We start from the raw sequence: 26820 nt of genomic DNA on the forward strand, positions 1-26820 counted from the left end.
AGGGGGCAGAGAGGCAAGGTCAGTGGAAAGGGGCGGGTCCTGAAGTGGGGGCGTAGCCTGGGAAAGGCTGGCGAGAGGGCGGGGGCGGTGCCAGAAATGGGCAGAAGCCGGAGTCAGGCGGCGGGGGCGGGCCCAAAGGCGGGGCCTAACCTCGTGAGGCTCGCGCCTGCGCAAGGCGTCCCGGGGGGCGGGGCTGCGCGCGCGCGGTTCGCGGGCCCCGGAGGGCGGAGTCCAGGCGGGCGCCGGCCGAGGGAGGGGGTGCGGTGGGTCGGGAGTCCAGCGTTCCCTCAGGCCGTGGACGTGATGCTGGCTGCTGTGGGTCGGGCGGCTGGGCCAGCGGGGATGTGACGGGCGGCCCCTCGCCTCACCTGCCGTCCTTTGGCCTGTAGGTCGCTGGGCGACCCGCAGCCGGGCCGCGGCTGAGGAGGCAGCGCGACCTCCGCACGGTGAGAGCCGGGGTCGGGGCGGGAGCAGGGGCCGGAGTCGGGGCGGGGCGAGCGCCCGCGGCAGCCCTGGGCAGGGGGCGCGGTCCGGGGCCCAGGTCCGGGCGCCCGGGATAGGGCCATGGCGTCCTCCGGCCTCCTGCCCTCCGGAGCGACCCTCTGGAGTCTCCGCGAGCCGCCTGAGGCCAGGGAGGCGTGGAGCGGGCAGGTCGGACGCCCCTCGCCCCTGGGCCTGTGACAGGCATATCGGGGCCCGTGGGCCGCTGCGGCTGCGGCCCTCTCTCTCTCAAGGAGAAATCAGGGCGAGGCTGAGATACCCAGTGATTTCAGAGCCAGGATGCTAGTGAGGGATGATAGGGAAAGTACCAAGGACCGGGGTGCCCCGAATGACTGTGGGTTTTTTTGTTTTTTTTTAAATTACTGGGCCCAAACAAAGACACACCCTAAACACATCCTGAGAGAAAACTTTGGTGGACCACACCGTTGCCATAGGTTCAGATGCTTCTTCTCTCTCCTTTTTAAACATCTGCTATTTTTATGCATATATATATATTTTAATGCACCTACTTTTTTTTGTCAGGCAAAGGGAGAATGACTCCTTTGAGGGAGCATTTGACGGCTAAGCTTGAGTTTGAATTTCAGTAATTGCAAATTCATCTTTGTGGGCTACCCAGCCAGTTAGGCTTGCTGTTCCTAGACTAGGCCTGAACAGTGGAAATTACTGATGCAGGGACTCTTGGTAGTCCCAGATTGGAATGTCTGTGTCTCACTCCCATTGGTGAGATAAATGGAGCTTAGGCTTCCCCAAATAACCTTTTGAAAGGCATTTCTTTTCTCCTTTTTTTCCTGAGCATTAAAATATTAATGGAACCTATTAATTTTGCCAGTTTTTTTTCTTTTTTTCTTCTTAAGCATCATCTTTTAGACTAGTTTTAAAGAGAGTTTGGTTGTGGCACCTCTTCTTTAACCAAAAGGCATTTAGATACTCGCCTTCTGCAAAAGATGGTCACAAAAAACATGTCTTATCTGTAATCAGTATATGTATTATAAGGATATAAACATTCCTGAATAGTTTACCTGAAGTCAGTCTTAGATGTCATTACTGTTTGCCTCTCTAATTTATTACTTAGTATCTTTAGTATTTTTTTATTTGCTTGTTTTCTTTAGTGTTCTCAACAACACTGATGTCAAATAATCTTTAGGTAAACACACACTTTCTTGAACCCTTTAGCTGTAATTCATACTGTTTTACTTCAGTGTTGTACTAATACGCCATAGTAAGAAACTGCTAGAAGCCATCCTGAACAGCAGGAACTCTCCATTTAAAAAAACACAACAAGGCAATTTATTGTACCTTTTCACATCCAGACCTGCATTTTCTGTTTGTTGTCTTGACTCAACTTTGATTGGGGAAGAAGGGGGGACTTTGATTTCATGTTTAAAAGTCTGGCAGTGACTCTTCATAATCTGTATTTGATAAAAGTCAGAGTCCTTCACGATATCTCGTACTTGTCTTTGTTTCTCATTTCATCTTCTACCATTTTGCCTGCCCTCTCTGAACAAAGACTACTTAGAGTTCTCTGAAGATGTCATCTTCCTTTGTGGTTTTACACTGTTGCTTCTATTGAGAATTCTTCTCCATCTAGTAAACAACTTGCCCTTCAAGACCTGACCAAATTATCACCTCTGAATCTTGTCCAGACATCTTATCTCACTTGTCTTCACTGATCCATTAGTACATCGTACATTCTGCAGTTAGTACTTGTCAGTTGGTAGTTAATGATTTGTTAATATGTCTGTGTCCACCAGACTTTTGGGCTTCTTAAGGGAAGGGACCTTTGCAACTCTAACACATGCTGTTTTATGGCACAGGTGCTCACAAACTGTTTACTGAATGAACTTTTGAGGAATGCTCCTAATCTTGAATATAGTTTATAGGTAAAGTATGTTAACTACCTCTTTCCGTGTTAGAAAACTTAGAAGAGGTGACTGCACAAGGTACTTTAAAATTTCCAGGAATAAAGTCAAAATTGTTGTTGCTGGTTAGGAATGAAACCCCACTTATGACAGAAAAAAACCAATATGTTTTATGACACAAGAATAAAATGAATATGGCCAGTAAGTATTGCTGTTTCTTTAATTTAGGACTTTAAGACAAAGAAATTTGCCCAAGGTCATGCAGGTAGAAGGGGACAGAGCTGGGTTACAATCCAGGTCTTTTGACTATCTGTGTCCTTGCCCCCAGTTTCCTACTTCTAAGTCTTGTTTTATAATCAGAGTGGGAGATTTTGAGAGAGTTGGACGTATATTGGTTAAGGTCTATTAGTAGAATATTGAACTTGAAAGAATTCATAGATTATTTGTTTCAACTTTAAAAATTTTACCCATTAAATGACTGAAACCCCAAAGGGCAAGAAACTTACGTGAAGTTACTCATAGTCACTTGTATCCCACATCTCCTGATGTCACACTTGTGTATTTTTCATTATTCCATGGTGCTTTGGGGGAAAATGAGGAAGTTGTCAATTTTTAGAGGGAGAGCAAATCAGCTTCCACTTTCAATCTCTTTGGCTGCTTAACTGCCTGCTGCTTCTAGGGTCTTAGAGCCCTTGAGGCTAAGAAACGTGATGATTCATTTGAGGATGTAGGAGAAACCTAACCTCCACTATTCCATTCATCTGGGGTTTTTGACCTCATTGCTGGATAGAGTTCCCCTTAATAAGTGGCTTCTGCTCACCATATGGAGACCCCCACATACAGTTACCTTTTGATGGTAAAATGAGATTTAATAAAATAAGGTTACAGCTGGCTAATAGCATGGCTAAAATTACATGTATCGCTAGTCTGTACGTGAGAAGAGCCTATCTGATTACTTCTATGTGATAGGTTTTTTGGAAAAGAAAAATTGTGGTTTTATGCCTTTGAAAAGTTAGTTTTGAAATGTGTACTTCCTATAGGAGGCCTGATCAATTCCAGCAGACAACTTAATGGTCAGAGAAATAAGGAAAAAAAAATAAACTTAAAATATTCTCTTATTCATTTCTCATCATATATACATGATTTTATACTGTAATCACAGCATAAATATAGTTCAATATTTGCCTTCATATTTAATGTTTTCTTACTGCTATAGTTTTTATATATCTAAATTATTATACAGTGTTACAATAAGTTGATTTATTTACTTATTTATAATGATTGGACACCTAAGCCGTTTCCCAGTTTTCACGGGATGCAGTTAACATGGAGATGTCCTTTGTTTTGCTTCTTTCCTTTAGGCTAAAGCCCCAGGAGGGGGATTATAAGGTCAAAAGGTATGAAGGTTTTTGTCACTTTTGAAAAATATTGCTAGGTTTGTTTCTGAAAGGTAGTATTTTTTTTTTTTTACTGCTTCCAGCAGTTTGGTTGACTAGTTTTATGTTTTACAGGCTTTTGTTTTTAACTTTTTTTTTTTTCAAATGGGTATAAGGGTACCTGCTGTCTAAGATCACTATTCACAATAGAAAAGGAAGTGCAGTATTTCTCTCATTTTATTTTCTCCTTTGTATGAATTGTTTGTCCTTTGCCCATAAATTTACTGGACTCTTCTTACCAATTTTCATTAGTACCTAGCATCATAAATATATTATTCTCTTGAAATATGTTTGTGCTCTGTTTTATTTTTATTGTTGTAGACTTTGCAGTTTTAAAATTATTAAAATCATTGACAGCAACAACAAAAAAAACTAAAAAAAAATCATTGACAATTTTTTGTGTGTGATTTCATCTTTTGATTGTGAGGTCTAAGAACAAATGTCACTCTACCATCTGATGCATATTTTTATTTTCTTAAGCTTCTATGGTTCTTTTTGTTATATGTATATATCTTTAACAATAATATATGCAATTGAGATTGCATTTAATTTTTGTGGATTTTATACTATAGAGAATCACATTCTTATAAATATGTAAGTGAGTTTCCATTGGTAAACTGCTGCCTTTTTTCTTCTTGAACTTGAAGAGGAAACAAAGCAAAACAAAACTAACCTAGTTTTTTTTATAAATGGATACTTGTTTTTTAATAAATTATAGTAAATTTAGGCAAAAATTTCATGAAAGCAGTTTTTGGTTAATTGAAGTTTTTGTTGTTTCCGTATTAACTAGAAGATCATTTCTGATTTAACTTTTATTGTTAATCATTCTAAAATGTACGAAAATAAAACCTTGGTTATCTTCTTCCTTTGGGAGTAGGACATTCTAGACAGATGAGACAACCCTGGTGTAGTAATTAACATTGATTGAGTGCTGGTTACTTTGCTGGTACTTGGATAGAATTTCTTACTTAATCCTCATAACAACCCTAAGATGTAGGTTCTTTTCATATCCTCATTTTGCAAATGAGAAAGAGAGGTAAGGTGACCCGCCAAAGGTAACACAGCTAGGAAGCATCGGAACTAGAACTCAAACAGCCTGCTTTTAAAGGGCTCTATTTGAAAAGTATATTATATTACCTTATTTTCTCTGCTAAGGATTTGAACGTTATCTCTTAGGTACTGGAAAAATATTAGATGTTTCAAAGCAAGGGGATGATATAGTATGTTATATCTTTTAGGGAGATGGCTGATGTGGCAAAGTGGAAATATATTGAATTGTGTTTCTGATAGGAAGTCGTTGAAATAGGTCTAATGAGAAATGAAGCCTAAACTGCAAGTTGGAAGTGGAGATCAGGGGTATTATGGAAAGCTATGGGGCTTAGTAACTGATAAGAGAGTGGGAAGCTGGAGTGTTGATTTCCACGTTATCAATTAGGGTAATGACAGATGAATATGCGCTCACAGCACTTTGTTATATTTCTTTCATAGCATTGACTGTGATTTATTGTACCTAACTTAGTGACACATCTACCTCCCCGACTGGGTTATGTACTTGTCAAGGACAGGGACTGAGTAGAAAGCATGAGCTAATACAGGATGAGCTAATTCAGGAAGATGGCAAGAGACTGAACTGGGGGTAGGAGACACCAAATCACCAAAATCAAAAAGTGGCTGGAGGAAGAGAAGCTATAGAGAGTGATAGTTGTCAGAGAGAAGGGGGAAGAGCCATCAGCGCAGGATTAGAAGAGGAGCCTTAAGGACAGGGAAGAATTAGCACAGAAGTAAACACGGAATGCCACCTCACGCTACAAACAGTTTTGGTTCGTGTGCCCTACTGTGATTTGCTGATGGCCAGTGGCTGTATGGCGTTAAATCATCTTTCCTTTGTTACTGACCTCCCCCCCCCGCCCCGCCCCCTTTCTCAGAGTATCCTGTGCCCACTTTTAGCTTCTACCATCTTCTTGCTACAGGTGCTGATACTGGGGCGTGACTCAGCCTATAGAGAGCAACCAATCAGAACGCTCCTTTCTTTTTAAGTGAATTGACCAATCAAGAGTATGATAGGTGCAATCTCTGAGTTTTTAACTCTTCTCTGCTGAGTTGATTGCCTTTGAATGCCCGCAGAGTTACCTCTCTGACTTCTAATTGGTTATTTTGAGATTTGGAGCCATTGGGAAGCCAGAGAATTCTTAAAGCCTGCATCCATGAAAGTGAAAGATTTTCACCTTTTCCGTGTTGATCAGTAAGTTAGTTTGAAAATATTTAGATCATCTTTGAGGATTGTGGAACTTAAAAATGCCCCAGGACCATCATTCCAAATAATTAAGAATCTCTCTTCTCTTTCTATAGTTCTGTCATTATCTAAGGTGTGGGAATTTGTTTTAAATTTTAAATTTCCTCGGCCAGTTCGTAACTTCATGTCTGTTTTTCGAAGAGTCACTTAGAAAAGGAATTTGTGCATGATTTCTTCTGCTACCTTTTGCTTCAGAGCATCGTTATCCTTCACTGTCTGTGTTGTCCTTCCTTGTGTTCATCTGCCCAGTTTCTTCTGTACTTGGTAAGTAGAATAGGAAGGGGGGAAAGAGAAAAAATATGGGTAATTATTCCTCTCCCCCGCTTTTCCATGGTTGTTACCACTCTTCCCTCCCCCGTTACTGCTCTCAGCTGTCCATTTTGGCATGGTCTCCTGCGCCATCTCTTCAATTCTATGTATGGTAATGGGAGATGCAAGACAGCTCTTTAGCTGAGGAATGCTGGATTTCTCAGGGTTTTGGTTCTTCTGTGGTCTCTGTTTTGGTGTCATATTGAAGAGCCCAGGTGACATCTTGTATCTTAACAGGTGCTTTCTATTTCCTGGCAATCTACCTCTCTTTAAAATGGAAAAAAATAAATCCAGGTCCTGTTTCTTTGAATTCTCTCTCTCTCTCCCTCCCTCTCTTTCTCTCTCTCTCTCCCCCTCTCCCCCCCACCACACACCTCCCTCCCCCCATATCAAGATACCACATCTCTTGATGACAGATACCCTAGTGCATACACTAGAGAAAATGAAGATAGGCAGACACCAGAAGGTACTTTGAATTGTTGTTGTCATTACATTAATGATATTTGGTTGCAGCCTGAGTGCTTTGGGGAAATTTGAGAGCTTTCTCTGACCATTATGTCTTGGCAGCCAGTGTTAGGGTTGGGAGTTACAATTTTCTCAGAAGACCATACTTTAGAAAAGCAGGGTCTATTCATAACAGCTATTTAAGTGTGTAGAATGGGTCTGGTAATATTTTGGTCTAACTTGGTGGGCCAACTTACAGGAAACATATCCAGGTGGTATTTCTTTACAGGGAATAGGGAGGCAGGGATGACCATTTCTTCTTCTTTCTTTTATTTTTATTTAAACATTTTATCTCAAGCTTATTTTCTTTATTTTAAGATAGTCTGGACTTGTCAGCCCTTATTTATTATTGGCATCAGCTAGACTTGTAGACTTGGCCATTGTCGTGGCTACTTTTGCAGTTGACGTTTTTTTCACTACTTGAGGATATCTACACTGTAAGTTTCCTCAACCCAGGCTTTGAGACCAGATCCTGAATCTGGATTTTCCTCATTCATGCCATCTTTCCATTCAACAGATACCAGCTGGGCACTTGCTAGTAATGGTGCAGTGAAGAAAACACATTTTCTGACCTTGTGGAACTTATATTCTAATAATAAGATACAGAAAATAAACAAGTATGTATGCAGTATGTCAGCTATTATACTGCTGTGGAAAAAAACAAAGCAACATAATGTGGAAAGAACACACGGGGGATGCTGCAGTCATCAGTGGTGAGCAGAGATGTGGAAGAAATGAGGTTGTGATCTAATCTGTACAGATATTAGTGGAGAGCATTTGAGGAAGATGGAATAAGAGTGCAGATGTCTTTTGTCTGAAGCATGCTTGTCCTGTTTGAGGAGTCATAAGTAGATGATTGGAGGCCTTGTGAGGAATGATTGGTGGAAGACGAGGCCAGAGAGGTGGGTGAGGGGGCCAAAGGGATGGTAGTGGGAGTGCAAAATAGATCATATATGGCCTCACAGGCCAATGGAACTTTTTGGCTTTTACCCTGAAAGTGGGAAGCCATCGATGGATTTTGACTTGTTTTAAATAGACCTTTCCACTGCTGTGTAGAGAATGTCATAGGCGGGGCATAATGAGATAATTCAGCAGGCTTCAGCAATAATGCCAGGTGGGAGATGATGGTGATTTTAGGCAGGGTTAGGAGAAGTGCTCACAGTCCATTTTGAAGGCAGAGCCAACAGAATTTGATGGTCGATTGGATGTGGGTTGTAGGTTTTGACCTGAACAACTGAAAGAATGGAGTTGCCGTTTACCGAGATGGGGAAGACTGCAGGAGAAGCAGGTTTTAGGGGGAAGTAATGCATTCAGTTTTGGATATGTTAGCAGCCCAAGTGGAGATACTGTCTAGACAGCTGGGTATACATGAGTCTGCATTTCAGTTCAGAGGAGGGGCTGGGGATATAAATTTCCAGTCATTGGCATAGAGATAGTATTTAATACCATTAGAACTGATTAAGATAATCTAGGAAGTGAGTGTGACTGGAGAAGTCAGAGACTTTGCCTTGGGGTCCTCTAATGAGAGAGAGGGACCTGGAGAGAGAGTTAGTGCTAGAGCTAAAAAATGAGAGTAAGAAGCACCCTCCAAAGGAGGAAAATTAAGAGTGAGTGGTTATCTCTGAAGCCAAGTGAAATGTTTTAAGAAGGGGGAAGTGAGTTATCAGTTGTGTTGGCTGTAGTTAGATCGAGGACTAAGATGTGACTTAGATTTAACAATATGAAAATCATTGGTGGGAATTCCTTGGAGGTCCAGTGGTTAGGACTCCGCGCTTCCACTCACTGCAGGGAGCATGGGTTCGACCCCTGGTCAGGGAACAAGGATCCCTCATTCCTCGTGGTGCAACCAAAAAAAAAAAAAAAAAAAGAAAATCATTGATGACCTTAAGCTGTTCATGGTGGATTAATGGAGATGAAAACTTGATTGGAGAGGGTTTAAGAGGGACCTGTAGGAGAGAAATTGGAGACAGCCAATTTTTTCAAGGAGTTTCAACTGAAACTGAGGAAAAACAGGGTGCTGGCTGGAGGGGATGTGGAGTCAAGGAATTTTAATTTTTTTAAAAGATGGGTGCTTTTCTAGTATATTTGTAGCTGATGGAATGACCCAGTAGAGAGAAAAAAATTACAGGAGCTATTTCTTTGAAAAATAAATGAAATTAATTTTATCCTTAACTGTGACCCTAAGGTCTGGCATTATCATATATGTGTCCTTATGTACTGACCTATTTTTTTTTCAAATGAAGACAGTGGCTAGTGGAGATAGGTATTAAAGAACATCCCTTCCCCCTAATTTGGTGAATTTTCATCAGTTCAAAACTGTTGTTTTTATATGTGGGTAACAAAATTTTTAATGAATTATTAGGAATCCGTTAAATAATCTTTGCTGTTGTTGTTATTGACCAGTTTTTCTCTGGTAACTTTTTACTGATTATCATTTTCAGTAGTTTTGCACAGTGCTAGTAGCCATGTGGTAGGTTCTAAATTTGGATTTGGTAATCTCTGCCTGCTATGGTAGTTTTATTATGAAGTATCTTTTTTAAAAAGAAAAAAAATTTTTTTAATAAAAAAACCCTTTTAAATTAAAGTATAGATGAAGTACTTCTAAGGGGAAAATTTGGTGGCCACTCTTTCCCCCCTTTTTTTTAATGTCCCTGATTGTACTTTTACTGTAATTGCTTCTGATTATTGAGTTGTTATCGGAGATGAGTTCTGAAACTCATGGTTCAAAGCCCGTATTACAGTTACAGCACTTTATGTGCCTCTTTCTGTGGTTCATTTATGTTTCGAGTAGGTAGTTGTCAGTATTTAGTGCTGGAGCGTTATTGCAATTGCTTCTTAATCTTCAGTTTTCCTCGAGGTTTTCTTCCCTTAGCCACTGCTACTGACTTTTGGATTTCTGAAACAAGTTTTGTTATTGCTTAAAAATCTTCTGTGGCTCTGCCCTGTTTTTTGCTTCTGCATCTCCTGCCTGCACTTGCACTCTGCCTTAGGGGATTTGTAGTACTCCTTAGGGCATTCTAATGCACATCTGATGTTTCTTACCACGGGACTATAGGATAAGGGTCAAATTCCTTATCAGTGAACAGAAAGTCTTCCATGAGCTGTGCCATGACATCTCTCATGTTTCCCTGAAGATGAGAAACTCTTTTTGACATCTCCATGCTTTTGCACATACTATTCCTTTTGTTCCAGAATACCATTCAGCTTCTTAGCTATCTTGTTAAATCACTTCATCTTTTAAAAAGCCCAACATAGGTGTCTCCTCTTCCAGGACAGCTTCTAGGTCTATTTTCATCATGCCTCCTCTACCCATCCACCATTATATTCTCTGTTCTGTGTTACCTGTGTTTCTTTACATTTTGCAGTGACTTTGTTGTAGTATTTGCTGTATGTTACTTTATTTGCTTTGTGTCTGGTCCCCCTTGTCCCAATGCAAACTGATAGTCACTCAATAAATATCTTTGAATGAATGAATAAATGAAGCAAGTAATTATTTAGTATTGACCCAGTTTTTTTGTTTTTTTAAAACAAATTTATTTTATTTATTTATTTTTGGCTGCGTTGGGTCTTCATTGCTGTGGGTGGGCTTTCTCTGTGCTGCGCATGGGCTTTCTCTAGTTGCGGCTAGTGGGGGCTACTCTTCGTTGCAGTGCGTGGGCTTCTTATTGCAGTGGCTTCTCTTGTTACGGAGCATGGGCTCTAGGTTTGTGGGCTCAGTAGTTGTGGCTCTTGGGCTCTAGAGCACAGGCTCAGTAGTTGTGGCGCATGGGTTTAGTTGCTCTGCGGCATGTGGGATCTTCCCGGACCAGGGTTTGAACCTGTGTCCCCTGCATTGACAGGCAGATTTTTAACCACTCTGCCACCAGGCAAGCCCTATTGACCCAGTTTTGATTGACCTATTTGGTTGGGCTTTTACATCAATTTAATTTTTACAGAATATGCAATAAGCAATTCAGATAGCATTCTTAAAGATAGAGTCATACCCCCAAAGTGTCTTAGGAAATTGGTATTTTGTTAAATATTTGTTCTTATGAGCAAATAATAAGATTTTTTGATGATTTCATGATGTATCTCAAAATTCTCTTTTTTGTTTGAATATCTGAATGCAGTTTACCCTTGAACAACACAAGTTTGAACTGCATGGGTCCACTTATGTGTGGAATTTTTTTCAAGAGTAGATACTATAGTACTACAGGATCTTAGCTGGTGAAATCTGTGATGCAGAGGGACCAAGTATAGGGAGGGCTTACTGTAAGTTGTACTTGGATTTTTGGCTGCGTGGAGGGTTGGCACCCCTAATCCCTATGTTTTTTTTTTTTCCTTTTGTGGTTTCATTTTTTGCTGTTTGATATTTCTATTTGAATGTTGTCCTTAGACACTTCTCATCCTAAATATATTTTAAACTCATTTCCTAAACTTGATCTTAACTTCTCCATTAGTGTTTTCTGTATTACCATCTTGTAGTCACTTAGGTTTCTCTGCAGTAACTTAAGTCCCACTTCTATATTTTATCATTACTGAGTTCTATTGTAACTCAACAAAAATTTTTTGGCCTCTTCCTGTGTTCCTGTTTTGTTAGTTCTAGTAATGAGAGGCTGAATAAGAGAGGGTCCCAGTCCACAAATGATTATGATGCAATGTGATGAGTATAATAATATGATTACTTTAAAAATTTTATTTTATTTTGTTTCTGGCTGCGTTGGGTCTTCGTTGCTGTGCGTGGGCCTTCTCTAGTTGCGGCGAGTGGGGGCTACTCTTCGTTGCAGTGCATGGGCTTCTCATTGTGGTGGCTTCTCGTTGCAGAGCATGGGCTCTAGGCGTGCGGGCTTCAGTAGTTGCGGCCAGCGGGCTCAGTAGTTGTGGCTCGCGGGCTCTAGAGTGCAGGCTCAGTGGTTGTGGCGTACAGGCTCAGCTGCTCTGTAGCATGTGGGATCTTCCCAGACTAGGGCTTGAACCTGTGTCCCCTGCATTGGCAGATGGACTCCCAACCACTGTGCCACCAGGGAAGCCCTATGGTTATTATTATACTCCAGTCCACAGATGATTATGGTGCAATGTGATGAGTATAATAATATAGTAATAGTGGAATATCTAGGGCACCCTGGGATTAGAGAATATCTCTCCTTCATGTATCTCTTAATTCTTACTTTGTCTACTGCCAGCCTCTTTCAGGCCCTCATTACTATGTTTAGATAATTTTAAGACTGCTTAATAGCTTGTAACTCTCTTGTCATTCCAGTTCATCATGAATGTTGTCACCAGGGTAGTTGTTTCAAAAAGAAAAAAGAAAAGCTACTTGTCTTTCTTCTTCCTCACAGAATAAAATCTAAAATAGAATAAAATCTTGAATGCAAAGTCTTTGGCCCAGACTTCCTTTCTTGTCTTCTGCTACATGAACTTTCCATTCCAGCAAAACTCTTCTACATTCTATTCCAAATACACTTTGCCAAATACACTTCGCACTCTTCCTTTTTTGTTTCCTTCTCCCAACAATGTTTTTATTACTCTTGCTTCCTCTACTTGTTGAAATTGTATTAACCTTGGACATAGTTCCTAGTTGTTAAATCCTGAGTGAACCATTTAGCTGATCGTGCCCATGTTCTCGACACCCTCTTTTTCTTGGCTTCCATGATATCACTCTCTCCTGTTTCTTTTTCTTACCTCTTCTTTCTCAGCTATCATTACTAACTCCTGTCCCTTAATGTTCATGTTTTCCAAGGTTTCAGCCTGACTTTTTTTTTCTTCATTGTTATGCTTTCTTGAACACATTATTTTTTGTTATCTCATATCTGTGTTCTTTTATCCACCCTAGTTTCTCTCTTGAGCATTCCAGTCCTTAAGTTTGCTATTTAGAATGCCTACCTGATAGTTCAGCAGAAAACCTGAAATTTAAAACATCAAAAATTAGTACGTGGTCTTCTCCAGACTTATGTATTCATTTCCTGCCATGGTTAGTGATGCTGCCAGTCACTCAGTTACCCAAATTATAAACCTGAGAATCATCTTGACTTCTGTTCATTTTCCTTTGCCTGTCAAGTTCTGCTGATGGAGCTTTTCCTTCTCCATTCCCCTTACTGTTTTCTTGGGCCAGGCTCTAATATCCTGAGTAGAGCATTGTAAAAAAAAAAACCAAACCCTTTGAAAGTAATTCTTCTGCTTGGTCCTGGGTATTCTACAGGAAATGCATGTTGGTTGTATCCAGTAGGAATGTCAAAGGCAAAATAATTTTGGATCTGCCACCCTAGAATAGTGCTTGAACCATTAAAGGTCAATTTCCTAAATATCTCTGTTAGATGATATTGTTAAGAAGTAGTTTATGCTTTTTACAAGAAATTTGCTTAGGAGTTAAGAATATGATTTGTAAGGATTAGTGGGGAAAAGCAAGAAAAGATATATGGGTAAGTCCCAGAAGTGCTCTTATAGGACATTTTCTTAATGAGCTAGTAGAGAGATTAAAACTTTGAAAGTAACACTTGGTGCTTTGTGTCCAAATGCCAGTTAAAGAGCAATTAAGTATAAACCCTGCTTTCCACTTATACCAAACCACCCAAGGATCTGTGACCATACTACTATCTTTCAGGACTCCTTACCAGTCTTGGTACCATACTACCCCTTGGCTCAAAATGCCCACTCACCCACCTTGATCCACCTTGGGAACTCTCTCTGAAGACTTTTTCCTTTCTTAGCTTAACCCTTAAGCAGGAAGATCTTGAGGTTGTGAATAGATGAAAATAGGAGCTTTAGTGTGGGGAACTGTAAGCTAATATATTTGAGTAGTACCTTGAAGAAATGCTGTTTAAACTGTCAGCTAATACCCAGAAGAGACTCCTGATATCATTGTTGCATGTTCCTGGAAGATGCGGGCCTAATATGGTGATGCTGCAGATGTGGTAACATAAACCCTGTACCTCTGCATCATCTAATATGATTCATAAGCACAAGTCGTTTAGTATTGAATCGCCATTTTCTGAACCCAGATATAGTCATAGAAGAGCTCTTTAGTTACTTGAATTTTGTCTTGGTTTGCTAACAGAATTTGTAAAATTTTGTAGAATTTGTCTTGCTTGTTACATTTAAAGAAGTCCAGGGCTTCCCTGGTGGCTCAGTGGTTGAGAGTCCGCCTGCCGATGCAGGGGACACGGGTTCGTTCCCCGGTCCGGGAAGATCCCACATGCCGCGGAGCGGCTGGGCCCGTGAGCCATGGCCGCTGAGCCTGCGCGTCCGGAGCCTGTGCTCCGCAACGGGAGAAGCCACAACAGTGAGAGGCCCGCGTACGGCAAAAAAAAAAAAAAAGTCCAAATTTGCAGAAGAAAATATTTAAAAATTTGATCCTTTATATTCTGGATGATTTACCACATATTTCAAAATAATTGAATTTTACATGTTGTGAATATTTTGCAAAAGTATTAAGTGTATTTTTATTAGCCTTTGCTGTTGCTACATTGTGATCTTTGTTTACTTTTCTGATAAATGTAGAGTTTATGAGGCTGGCAGTATATTCTCACCTGGAAATTATCTTGGAAAATCGATTTGAGCATTCTGTACTGTAGCATTTTGAAGTTTAGAGTGGGGTGTGTATATCATTTTGGCTTATATTGTTCTGCCTAGGGACCTCCCTTGTGGAGGAGGTAAGAAAGAAAGGAAAAAGTCTTCAGAGAGAGTTCTCAAGGTGCCCAGGGTGGACCAAGGTGGGTGAGTGGGCATTTTGAGCCAAGAGGGTAGTATGGTACCAAGACTGGTAAGGAGTCCTGAAAGATCATAGTATGGTCACAGATCTTTGGGTGGTTTAATGTAAGTGGAAGGCAGGGTTTATTAGGTAGTTATGGGAGAGAGCTGCTGAAAAGGAGTAAAAGCCAGATTTTGAAGGCTTTTGTAATCTTAGCTGCATTTTCTTACTGTCTGTTTGGCTATGGACAGATCATGTGCTTTTTCCAAGTTTCATTTTGCTTAAATCTGGAAAATAAGAATAATGAAAATATCTACACTGTAGGATTGTTATGAGATTTAAATGAGGTAATGCAGGTACCTGGCATACAACTTCTCAGCAGCTGTCACCTGCTGTTGTTAGTACTGTTTTAAGGTGTTTGTTCTTTGGAGGACCACTGAAGAATTTTAAATTGAAGAGTGACATGATCAGATTTATGGTTTTAAATATCAACTCTGGGAAAACTATAGGGATGAATTGAAGGGGAAGAAACTGAAGGTAGGGAATTAAGGAAATTTATGCTAGAATACTGGCTCTAGATGATAAGATTCTAGATTAAGAAATGAGGTAGTGTTGGAGAACACAAGACAGAGTTGAGAATTATTACAAATTGACATGCGCATTGTATTCCACGAGTTGGAGAGATCTAAAGGAAACTAGGAGAATAGACAGCCATCATATAGACAGAGTACCTAGATGAGTAGGAAACATTGTATTCTCCTACTCATAATAAGAGAGTGCAGAAGAGGATAGTTAGAAGCAAGTACTTGCCATTGCCAAGGAACTAATGACTGAGCTGGGTTGCCTGCTGTTCCCCAGATGGGGCTGGAGGGTTTGGGCAACTCTGGATGAGTCCAGAGCAGTAACTTTGGGCAGCACACGGGGATTATATGCCAAGTGTCAGGAAGCTCTCATGAGTGGAGGAGAGAAATGACGTAGACCACAAGTAGATCTTAAGCAGTACCAGGCATGAAATAGAGAAAGAGCTAGTTCCTAAGGGGTTGGAAGGACAAACTGACAGTTTTGTGGTATATTTGGATTTTCTAAGTACTAAAAGAGGATCAAGCCCCACTAAGGACTCACCTAAGTTTTGTTAATTTTACAAGCCCAGAAGTATCCTTCAAGCATTTGGTATTTTAACATTTGATAGTGAGACATTTTGCAGTATTACCATGTAGTCATTTTGGGTAAGGATGTATTTCTACTTTATAGTTTCGTTTTTGAAGTACTTTATGTGTATTCTCGTTTAATCATATTGTGTCTGGCAAGTTTAATTGTAGTATTTGAAAACTACCTTTCACAGTAAAATGATTAGTTTTTAATTTGTTTACTAAGTTGCTTATTCTTACCTGACATAATTTTACTTAAAGTTTCTTTCATAATAGAGAACAAAGTTCTGTCTAGAATATTATGATATGTATTTTCTTGTCACTGAAGCGTTCCTTGCGTTGTACTGACCAGTTGCCAGCGTAGGTTAAATATAAATGTACTTTGATTTTAAGGTGTGGTTGATACTCAGGCCTCAGCCTTTAGCTTTTTTTTAGTCATAGTTTATGAAATTATTATTTGTTATTGAAGTAGTTATGAAATTATTATTTGTGTTACTGAAGTAAACACGATTTGGGGATTGTGCATAGTGTTATTAATATTTTCAGTTCTTTATCAGAAACCCCTAGTTGCTGTGTCTTATTTGTTATGGAACTAGAGGAAGACTCTTTCTACATACTGCTATGTCCAAGGTAAAGAAAAAAACCAAAACACCTTTTTACTAGAATTGTAGTCATAACATATTTAGATTCTTCAGTAACTTTTATTTCTTCCCTCAGCTTTTACTGAGTGTTTTTTCCTACATCTTTAAGAATTAAAAAAACCTAAATATGTTGTGGTCCTTGTTTTTATTTTTATTTTTTTTGCGGTACGCGGGCCTCTCACTGTTGTGGCCTCTCCCGTTGCTCCAGACGCGCAGGCTCAGCGGCCATGGCTCAACGGGCCTAGCCGCTCCGCGGCATGTGGGATCTTCCCAGACCCGGGCACGAACCTGCGTCCCCTGCATCGGCAGGCGGACTTTCAACCACTGCGCCACCAGGGAAGCCTGTGGTCCTTGTTTTTAAGGAGCTTCCAGTCTAGTAGAGAAAGCAGAACACATGTAGACATGATTTTTAAAATAAAATAGTGTGATAATTGCTGACTTAGAGAGGTATGGGAATGTTTAGGAGGAACACTTAATCTAGGTAGAGAACACATGATCATGCTGATTCTACAGTGAGGTTTATTGCTGTATGTTACATGAAAAGAGAAGATACAGAAGCAAAGAGCTGTCATCTAGCAGCCTGATATAGATCAGGACATAGGACATAGAACATTCCAGAGAGCAGAAATACAGATATTGTACTTCATGTGAGATTGCAGATTGCAAAAAAGCCTGTTCTAGTCCTCACCTCTTGTCATGCCATATCTCTGTAGAGCTGTTGTGTATGTTTCTTGTCTACCTGATGGAGACACTACTCTGGATAATGGAAAAGACAAGGTGGCTTGTTGGGGGGAAATACAGATGAGATAGGTTGAAAAGAATTGGAAATATTTAGCATGAATAAGAAAAATCTAGGACTGACTGCTTAAAATTTTTTTTTTAATTTGGAAATTATTTCATACTGAGAAAAGTTACAAGAATATGAGTAGTACAAAGACTGAATAGTCTTTATTCAGATTCACCTGTTGTTAATATTTTATGCCATTTGCTTATCATTTGCTCTGTCACACATGTACACATATATGTATATATATACATGTCTGGATACATGTATATGTTCTTGCACGTGCACACATGTGCGAAGCATTTGAGAATAAGTTGCATACATCATGATACTTTACCCCTAAATACTATGACATGTACTTCCTAAGAATAGGGGTTTTTAAAAAAATGTATACTACTCAGCCTTAAAAAGGAACGAAATTGGGTCATTTGTTGAGACGTGGATGGATCTAGAGACTGTCATACAGAGTGAGGTAAGTCAGAAAGAGAAAAACAAATATCGTATATTAACGCATATATGTTGAACCTAGAAAAATGGTACAGATGAACCGGTTTGCAGGGCAGAAATTGAGACACAGATGTAGAGAACAAACGTATGGACACCAAGGGGGGAAAGCGGTGGGGTGGTGGTGGTGGTCGTGTGATGAATTGGGAGATTGGGATTGACATGTATACACTGATGTGTATAAAATTGATGACTAATAAGAACCTGCTGTATAAAAAAATAAATAAAATTCAAAAATTCAAAAAAACATGTGACCATGGTACAAACTACTTCACTGAATTTAACATTGATAAAATAATTTAATCTACCATTTGTAATCCAATTTTTAAAAAATTGACCGAGTCTCTTTTATAGCATTAATCCCCTTCCACAGACTGCCTTTTAAAGAGCAAAGAATGAATAATGAGAGATTTTTGGTAGCATCATGGAGACTTAAAAGTTGGATTCCCCTTTTATTCCATATCTGTCTTTCCCCCACTCTTTGCATCTCAGAAAATGGCAGCACCATTAGAACAACCATTAGTTGTTGCATTTAACCTATCATCAAGTGCTATAGCTCCTATCTCCCCACCCCCCCATTCACCTTGAACTCCTTTATTCCTTCCTGTCCATCTACTTCAACCTGCCTATCCGTCATTTCTCATCTGGATTCCTCCCTACCTAGCTTAACTGATTTCCCTGCTTCCATGTTTTCTCCCTTCCAATTCATTCTCCACATAACAGCTGGAATAATCTTTTAGGAATGAAAATCAGATTGTGTCACTCTCTTGCTTATGACCTTCAGTGCCTTTTCATTGCGCCAGAGTGCTAGCTCCTCTTAGTACAAACTAGATATTATCCCTCTGAGATGGCTTCCTTGATGCCCAGTCTGCTGTTTTCTGCTATAGCATTTCATTGTTTTCCTTCATAGGATTTAGGATTCATAATTATTCGTTTACTTGTGTGTTTTTGTTTTTTTCTTTTTCTGTTTCTTGCACTAGACTGTAATTGCAAAAACCATAGGGGTCATGTCTGTTCTGTCAACTTTTGTATACCTAGTACCTAGCATATTGCTAGGATCATAGTTAGGTCATTAATAAATATTTGAATACACTAGTAAAAGGAAACCTGGGAGGTTATGTAGTTCTACTGCCCACCCAGTATGAGTCTGCACTATCTCTGGCAAGTGATTATCTAGCTTGTTTTTGAATGCTTTCAGAGATGGACAGCTTAGTGTTTTATGTAGTAGCCCATTACCTTGTTGAGTAAATTTTGACAGTTTGAAAAGTTTTCATTATTTTGGACTGAAAATACGTTTCTGTTATTTCCATCCATTGATCCTAGTTCTGCCTCTTTTTGACACCTTAAGCTACTTGACAGCAATAATAATATAATTTCATGGTCTTGCTAGGCTAAAACATTTGTAATTACTTTGCTTTTCATCATGTAAGGTGGTTCTTCACCCGTACCCCAGGGTAACCCTAAAAGTGGTATACTGAAAGATAAAGATGTTCATAATTGGTCCAGTAATTTGTGGTAAAATAATTTATAGCATATAAATTCAGTGTAATATATTGTAGCAATTAAAATAACTATAACTATAGAAATGTGGGAAATATTTATAAAATAATGATATTTAAAAAGTAGAATACTGTATCTAGATATTTATCATAGCCGACTTTGGTGTGTAGATGTAATTGAGAAGGGAAATAAAGTAATGAGAACAGTTGTGTTAGGGTAGTGGATTATAGGAAGAAGTTTTTAAATAAAAACTAGCAATAGTTTATAGTAATAGTTTAATAAGAAAGGAGAAAATGTACTGCTCATAATGTCATTCCAACAAGTGTTAAGTGAGACTTCAGTAATCTGCATTAACTCCTGATTTACATGATGCATTTCTTTTAGTGTAGTCTAAGATTGCCTGTGTGTGGCCTTATCACACTGTTAACTCTTTTGAGCTCATCAACTAAAATTGCTAAAGTTAAACTAAGGCCCCAAATTTATTTCCTTGAGATTTAAAAACATTTTAATTTTTCTGCAGTAATGTATCAAATTGGCGTGGAGACCTGAAATAGACTGAATGACTTGAGGGATTGTTTAGGGTATTCTTTCCTGTCTAAATTATTTCTTGAAGGTACCAAAACCTTAGACTGCTGGTATATTATTTGAATGTTTTCTACCAATACTACAATTCCTACTATCCTGAAATAGGTTACTATTTTAATATTTTCAATTAAAACTAATAAGTGGTAATTGTAACTAAAGTTTAGAAAGTTTTTTCTGAGAAGCTTACTTATATACTATAACTAGCATATTTAAAAGCAAACTTAAAAATAACTCCATACTTTGTTTTTACAGAGAAAAGTCTTTAGAATTGAATTATAGTAATTTTCAAACTTAAAGATGTTTATTTAATACTTGGAAAGCTATTTTCTCACAAAACCATTATTTTATGTTTGTCAACCCAAATTAATAGACAGTAACACCCTTGGATATTAGTAATTAAATCCAGAAAATAAAATTGATTGAAATTATGCTTTTTAATTGATATGTGAAGAAAATCAAGCTTTGTTAGATGAACATTAAGGAGATAGGTGGACATTTAAAAAGAATGAGGAGCTTGAGAGCAGGATTTCTGTGTTACTGTTCTTTGTATCTAGTAATTTGCTGTAAATGGTTGTTGAGTGAATTCTGAAAGAATTTCTAGGTAAGAATTTCTACAAATTTCTAGAATTTCTAGGTTTCTTTTCTGTGTTAGAAAAGCTGGCTCTGTGGTCAACAGACTCTGAGTGGAAATTCTCTTAACTTCTCTGGACTCAATTTCCTATATGATCTGTAATTTCCCAATTCCAAAGTTCTGGTTTATTAAATTTAAAGTACACTGTATGACAGTGGCATTTTTAAGCATATAGAGATTGTTAATAACACTTTTATTTATTATATCTAATTTTACTTTAAAATCTTTTTCATGATAAGAAGCCATTTTTAACTGTTTATCTAATTTTCAAGGCTTATCTGTCTTCCTCAGGCACGTTTTGTGATTTATAAGTGGAGTGAAAATAAACAGGATTTTTTTTAAATTTATTTTTGGTTGCGTTGGGTCTTCGTTGCTGCATGGGGGCTTTCTCTAGTTTTGTCAAGCGCGGGCTACTCTTCGTTGTGGTGCACAGGCTTCTCACTGCGGTGGCTTCTCTTGTTACAGAGCACGGGCTCTAGGCGGCGCGGGCTTCAGTACTTGTGGCTCATGGGCTCTAGAGAACAGGCTCAGTAGTTGTGGCGCACAGGCTTAGTTGCTCTGCGGCATGTGGGATCTTCCCGACCAGGGCGCGAACCCGTGTCCCCCGCATTGGCAGGTGGATTCTTAACCACTGCGCCACCAGGGAAGTCCCAACAAGAGGATTTTTTGTTTTTTTTCTCTGAAGTAGTAACTGGGCAAGAATTTGAAAAGACAGAAGGAGAGATGGATAAATACTTGGTTTTTAAGTTTGTGTATAAGATTGTGCTGTCCATTATGGTAGCCTCTAGCCACGTGTAGCTTTTAAATTTAAATGAGTTAAAAGTAAATAAAAATAAAAATTTATTTCCTTAGCTACTGTAGTCATATCCTAAGGCTCAAGAGCCACTTGTGGTTAGTGGCTACTGTATTGGACAGGGCAGATATAGAACATTTCTGTTATTGTAGAAAATTTTATGGATAGTGCTAGAATAAGAGATTGTATGGAATGGGATTACTCACGAGAGTGGAGACAGACAAAATGGTGACTTGTGTGCATACATTCCTTTTAAGCCTAAAGAGGCTAAATTTTGAAAGTGGGGTGAGGGAGAGGAGGTGTGTGAACAGGGCCCCAAAGACATACAATTTGCACTGGCCATCAGGTGACAGTGTCTACTCAGGTCTGGGGAAAGGGGAAGAATGAGGGGAGCAGTCCTATGGATGACTGGCAGCCAGTGCGCAAGGTTTGTTTTTTATATACGCAAAAGTTTGTCGGTAGGGTCTTTACATTTTAAAAGTTTCTTAGATGTTGCAATAAAATGTTTTATCCTTGTGTATTTTAAAACTTATAACCAGAACATTTTACATGCTGCACGCACATATATACACATAACTGAAACTAAAGTGTCATGAAGTACTTTCACTATGTATGATGCCTTCTGATATTTTCTGTTCTGTTCTTATTGCTGTATATGTAGGAAAGGTATTGATTCATTATTAAGTAGGGAAAAACTGCTTTTTTAAATAAATAAACTGCTTTTTAAAAAATAAATCTAGTTTCCAAAATATAATATAAAAATGACTCCGTGAAATGTTGCAAAATTAATTTTAAAAATCCAACTGAACATTATAAAAACTGCTGAAGCTGTAACTGTCTTAGGTTCTACACTGGTTTTCCTTATACAAAATACAAAGGCAAAAATGTTTACATAAAATAATTACATTTTATAGTACTGTTTCAGGTTTGAAAAAGCATTGCAGGCAAGTTTATTACTCTATGTCCACTGAATGTGACATGCCTTGTTTCTTTGGTCTGACAAGTAAGACCATTACTACACACAAATGGAATCACTTACTTCACATGAAAAGACGGAGTCTGTCACCATTTTACTGTCTTTAATCTACCTTAATCTTTCATCGGCGGCTTGATAATAGAATTCAGATAAAGCCTTTTGAGGTTATCTGCAACTTCTGTCCTCCTTTGCTGGCATTTTCCCTCACAGTGGTCCATTCCAGTATTATTTTGTCATTCACCTCAAATAATATAATTATTTTTCACCTTCAGATGGTTTTGATTTTGATTTCTCAATTACATCAATCAGAATTTCTCCTTGCTGTTTTTCTTCTTCAAACAATCAATGCCTACATGTATTTGTGTACTCTTCCAACATCTCTTTGCCTTCTATTTGTTCTCTAATAAGTTTTAGATTTCCCTGAACTTCACCTGCTACGTCTTTGCAAAATGTCTTCCTTCATCTGTCGTCTTGTCTCACTAAAAATTTCCCAGTTGTCATTTTATAGCTTCGTTTTTCCTTATTTGTTCCATAACTTACTTTTAATGATGAAGCTGACAGTATCTCTCCTTTTACTTAGAATTTCTTTCCCAAACTGCTTTTAGAACTTCTGTCTGCATCATCTGAATCAGACAGTTCTACTTCCAGTGTTCTTATGTCATCTTCCTGTTTAGAGAATTGCTTTTCATTTTCCTTTTGTTGATTTCTTAGCCACCTCTAATTCCTTTAGGTGGTAAGAAGTATCTTTGACTCAGCGTACAAGAGACTTCCGTTCTTTTTTTGGTTGCAGTAGTTGTCTGATTTGCATTCCTTGTTCCATTTTCTTGGCTTAAGCTATGTTTGCATAAAGAGTTATTTTAAGATACAGTTCCTACCCATGTTATAATTCATTGTTAAAAAAGTGAATTTTTGGGGGCTTCCCTGGTGGTGCAGTGGTTGGGAGTCCACCTGCCGATGCGGGGGGCACGGGTTCGTTCCCCGGTCCGGGAGGATCCCACGTGCCACGGAGCGGCTGGGCCCGTGAGCCATGGCCTCTGAGCCTGCGCGTCTGGAGCCTGTGCTCCGTGATGGGAGAGGCCACAACGGTGAGAGGCCTGCGTACCGCAAAAAAAACAAAAAACAAAAAAGTGAATTTTTTTCTTACTGTGATATTCTTGAAAAAAACTGCAATTTGTATATTATTTATTTTCAGTTCTTCAGAAGGCTCTAGTAACTGTTGTCTCCCCCTGTGGCTACATTTTCTTCTCTTATTGGAGTTAAATGAGCATCTTTTTCAGCTTTCTATTTTCAGTCCCTGACCCTTTTCATCATATTCTTTTGTTTCCCTGAAGTGTTGATTTCTTCAAAAAAATAGATTATTCTTTGGGTTTTTTTTCATTGAAATTGACTTTACTGTTACTTTGAATAATTCTTAAACATTTTCTCTTATCTATTCTATACAACTTTTACATTTAAAGAAGAAGAAACAGATTTTCTGATTTGTGCTCCATGAATAAGTTTTTGAATATTTTTCACTGTTAAATTTGATTGATTCCTTCCCCATCCATTACAAAACTAAACAAACACATCCGTTACATATGCTTTTCTTGCAGTTCGCCCAGGATGTTGGCCATCTCGTCCAGCACTAGAGAAGGTATTGGGAAAAGAGTGGAGTAGTCCATTCTATTCTAGTCTTTTCAGTTACAACAAAACTTGCTTGTCATAAACCAATACATTGATATCATGATCAGCAGTTGGAAAAACACAGTATATTGCATCTTAGCTTAGAGAAAATGAATTGGAGAGAGGCTATATAGGGTAATGGTTAACTTTGAATCCTGGCCCCACCACTTAGTAGCTGTGTGGCCTTGGGAAAACTACCTAACCCCCCTGTGTTTACTTTCTTCCTTTGTAAAATGATTACATTTACTTCATAAAGTAGTTGTGAAGGTTAGTAAATATGAAGCCCTTAGAACATTGCCTGTCACGTAGTAAGAGCTATACGAGTGTTAGCTGCTGCTGTTCCTGCTGTTACTACTACTGCCACTACTGTCACTGCCCATCCTATCGAGTGCTGCTGACTCGGGTTCAGTAGTCTTGGTTCTTTATTATATGTGTGAACTTGGACAAGTTACTTAACCTCTGAAGACAACTGAGTTTCTTCATCTCTGAAATGGGAATAAATGTACCTGTTGTGTGTTGTAATGAGGTTAAGATATGGTAATTCTTATAAACTGTTCAGCACAGTGCCATACGTATACTGTTCTTGATAAAAATTAGCTGTTATCATTAAGGCCCCTCACAGTCATGTTGTCCTCTTTTGTTTTCAGTAGGGACAATTAGGTTTTTCCACCCTCCTGGTCCCATAGGAAGGAGACTTTCTAGCCAGGTCATTGGAAACACTGCAGAGTCTGCCTTCCACAGGTGTTCTGTCTCTTGGGATATTGCCCTGAGTCGGTCCCACAACATCATTCACTTGTATGCGCTGATGTCTGTTATGTGCCAGGCTCTGTGCTAGATGATGAGAATTTTAAAAATGAGTCTTTTAATTAAGCTATTAAGTAAATATTACAGACATTTTCATTACACTTATATTTTTGAAATTATTTGTATTGCCCACGTTCTCAATAATCTTGCTGGTTGAGTTTGCTCATAACATCTAATAAGACCTAGTCCCTGCTTTCTACAGCCCCGTTCAGCTGCAAGCACAATTCCCACATCCTGCAGGTTTAGCCAGTCCCGACTAAGGTGGGTGAGTGGAGCCTGCGGTAGTGTCCAGTGTTCCCAGGGCTAGAGCCCTGAGCAATGTGCCTGTCAAGCTACTACCTTCTTTGTGACTCAGCTGTAAATCAGAATGTCTGCCTTGTTTTCCTGTCTAGCATTCCAGGTCTCATCATGGGACTGGAAGCCCATCTTCATCTTATGTCCTGTGGTATCTTGCTCTAGCTATTGTTCCCACCATTTTCTTATTTTTAATCTTCTGTTTTTGCTCTTTTTCTGCATCTTAGAAAAGAGAGCACAAAATTAGAAAAAAACAAAACTACTGCCTTTATTTCCTCTCAAGTTACTGCCTTTTTCTTTCTAGTCTTTGAAAGAATGGGTTACGTTTCCTGACTCGATTTCTTTACCTTTTTTTTTACTCTTGAACTCTAGTTTTCTGTGCCTCATCTTGTCTCCTGAAACTCCTCTGGCAAAGGTGACCAAATTTGCAAACTACCAAGGGTGATCATTCCTTTCAGTCTTTAGTTTTTCTTTGCTTATCTGTGAAATTTGACACTACTGCCTATTATCATTTTCAAATTCTCTTCCAGTTCTTTTCTTTCCTTTTGGATTGTGCATTCTCGGCCGTCTTTGTTGCTTTCTTTCCCTTCTGTCCATTCCTTAAATGTTCGTGATCCCCTGGATCTCCTTAGCCTTTCTTTCCTTTTTCTACATCTTCCCCAGATGACCTCACCTGTTTCTGTTGGAACATTTGACTGTTATCTTTGTACTGACAGTTCCCAAATCATCTCCCATTCAGATCTTGCCCTTGCATTTCAGACTTCTTTACATGGCTTGTAAACACCCCCACCTGCACCCTCTGTAGGTACCTCAAAGGTACCTCAAAGTCAGCTTGACATGCTAAGTTCACGATCTCTTTCCCCAGACATAATGTTTACCCTCAGTTAAAGGCACCACCCTCTGTCCAGTCCGGCCTGGAATCATGAACCCTTTCTCCTCTCTACATCTAATTAGTCAATCAGTTATCCATTTCCATCTCCTACACCTAATCAGTCAGTCAATTATTCATCCATTTATTCATTAAATATTGTGCTCTCATTTTGTGTCCACTGTTATGATGAAGTTCTCAAGATTCAGTATTGCTAGTATCTTTTGTATTTGTATCTTTTCTCTAACCTTTTTGCTACAATCCTTGCCATCATTTTCATGTTAAAACCTCTTAACCTATCTACCTTTCTTCCTCTGGTCCATCCTTCATACTGAAATCAGAGTCAGTTTTCAAAATTCAGGTCAGGTCATTGTTTTCTGGCTTAAAACCCTTTGGCTTCCTTACTGCCTGTAGTGAAGTTCAGATTTCTTAGTATGGCATTTAAGGCCTTTCGCAGGCTGTACTTTTTCCATTGAACTTCTCTCATTTCCTGCAGCATTTCTTTGAACCCTGTTCACTACCCTTATTTAATTAATAACAGTTTCCTGAATGTGCCATGCTGGTTCTCTGCTTTTGTTTATACTCTTTACTTAGGCTGTATTGCTTATCACATTTTCTTTATTATTATTTACTATTTATCATTTGGACCCAACTCAAGCATTGGCTTCCTCTATGAAGCCATTTATGAAATCCCCTTCTCCCATTAAGCACTTTCTTTTTTGCGCCCTCATGTACTACCCCATATACTCTCCTATAGCAATTATAGCACTTTATTGCACTTTTCTTGTCTGTATGTCTTTTTCTCCGTATTGGAGTGTCTGTTGTATCCATATCCTCTAGCACAGAGCCTGATTTGTAATAAATCTTTCAATAAATGTCTTCAAAAAGGCTTTCAATACATGTTTGATGACTGAATTAATGTATTCTAACTCATGACCATGATGAAAACATTCCTTCCTTTGCCAGATCATAAGCTTCTCCTGGCAGGCATTATATCCTACCTTGTTTATTTTTTAGGATCTTGTCTCATAGATGCTTAATAAAAAAGTGTTATAGTAATCT

General features: G+C 38.9%; 1 protein-coding gene across 8 annotated transcripts in view; it reads left to right on the forward strand.

The window, feature by feature from the left end:
• Positions 1-217: 217 nt before the first annotated feature.
• CCSER2 (coiled-coil serine rich protein 2) overlaps positions 218-26820 on the forward strand; it is a 149855-nt gene continuing 123252 nt past the window's right edge. For 2 of the 8 annotated variants that reach the window (XM_082601001.1, XM_082601003.1), the window contains exon 1: positions 219-446. The gene's annotated coding sequence lies outside the window, so the exon portion shown is untranslated. Of the gene's footprint in view, positions 447-16262; positions 16347-23722; positions 23764-26820 lie in introns of all 8 variants that reach the window. The other 6 variants (XM_082601000.1, XM_082600996.1, XM_082600998.1 and 3 more) reach the window with 5 other exon arrangements.

This window comes from Mesoplodon mirus (genome assembly GCF_964341445.2).
Source record: "Mesoplodon mirus genome assembly, chromosome: 2".
NCBI classification, from domain to species: domain Eukaryota; kingdom Metazoa; phylum Chordata; class Mammalia; order Artiodactyla; family Ziphiidae; genus Mesoplodon; species Mesoplodon mirus.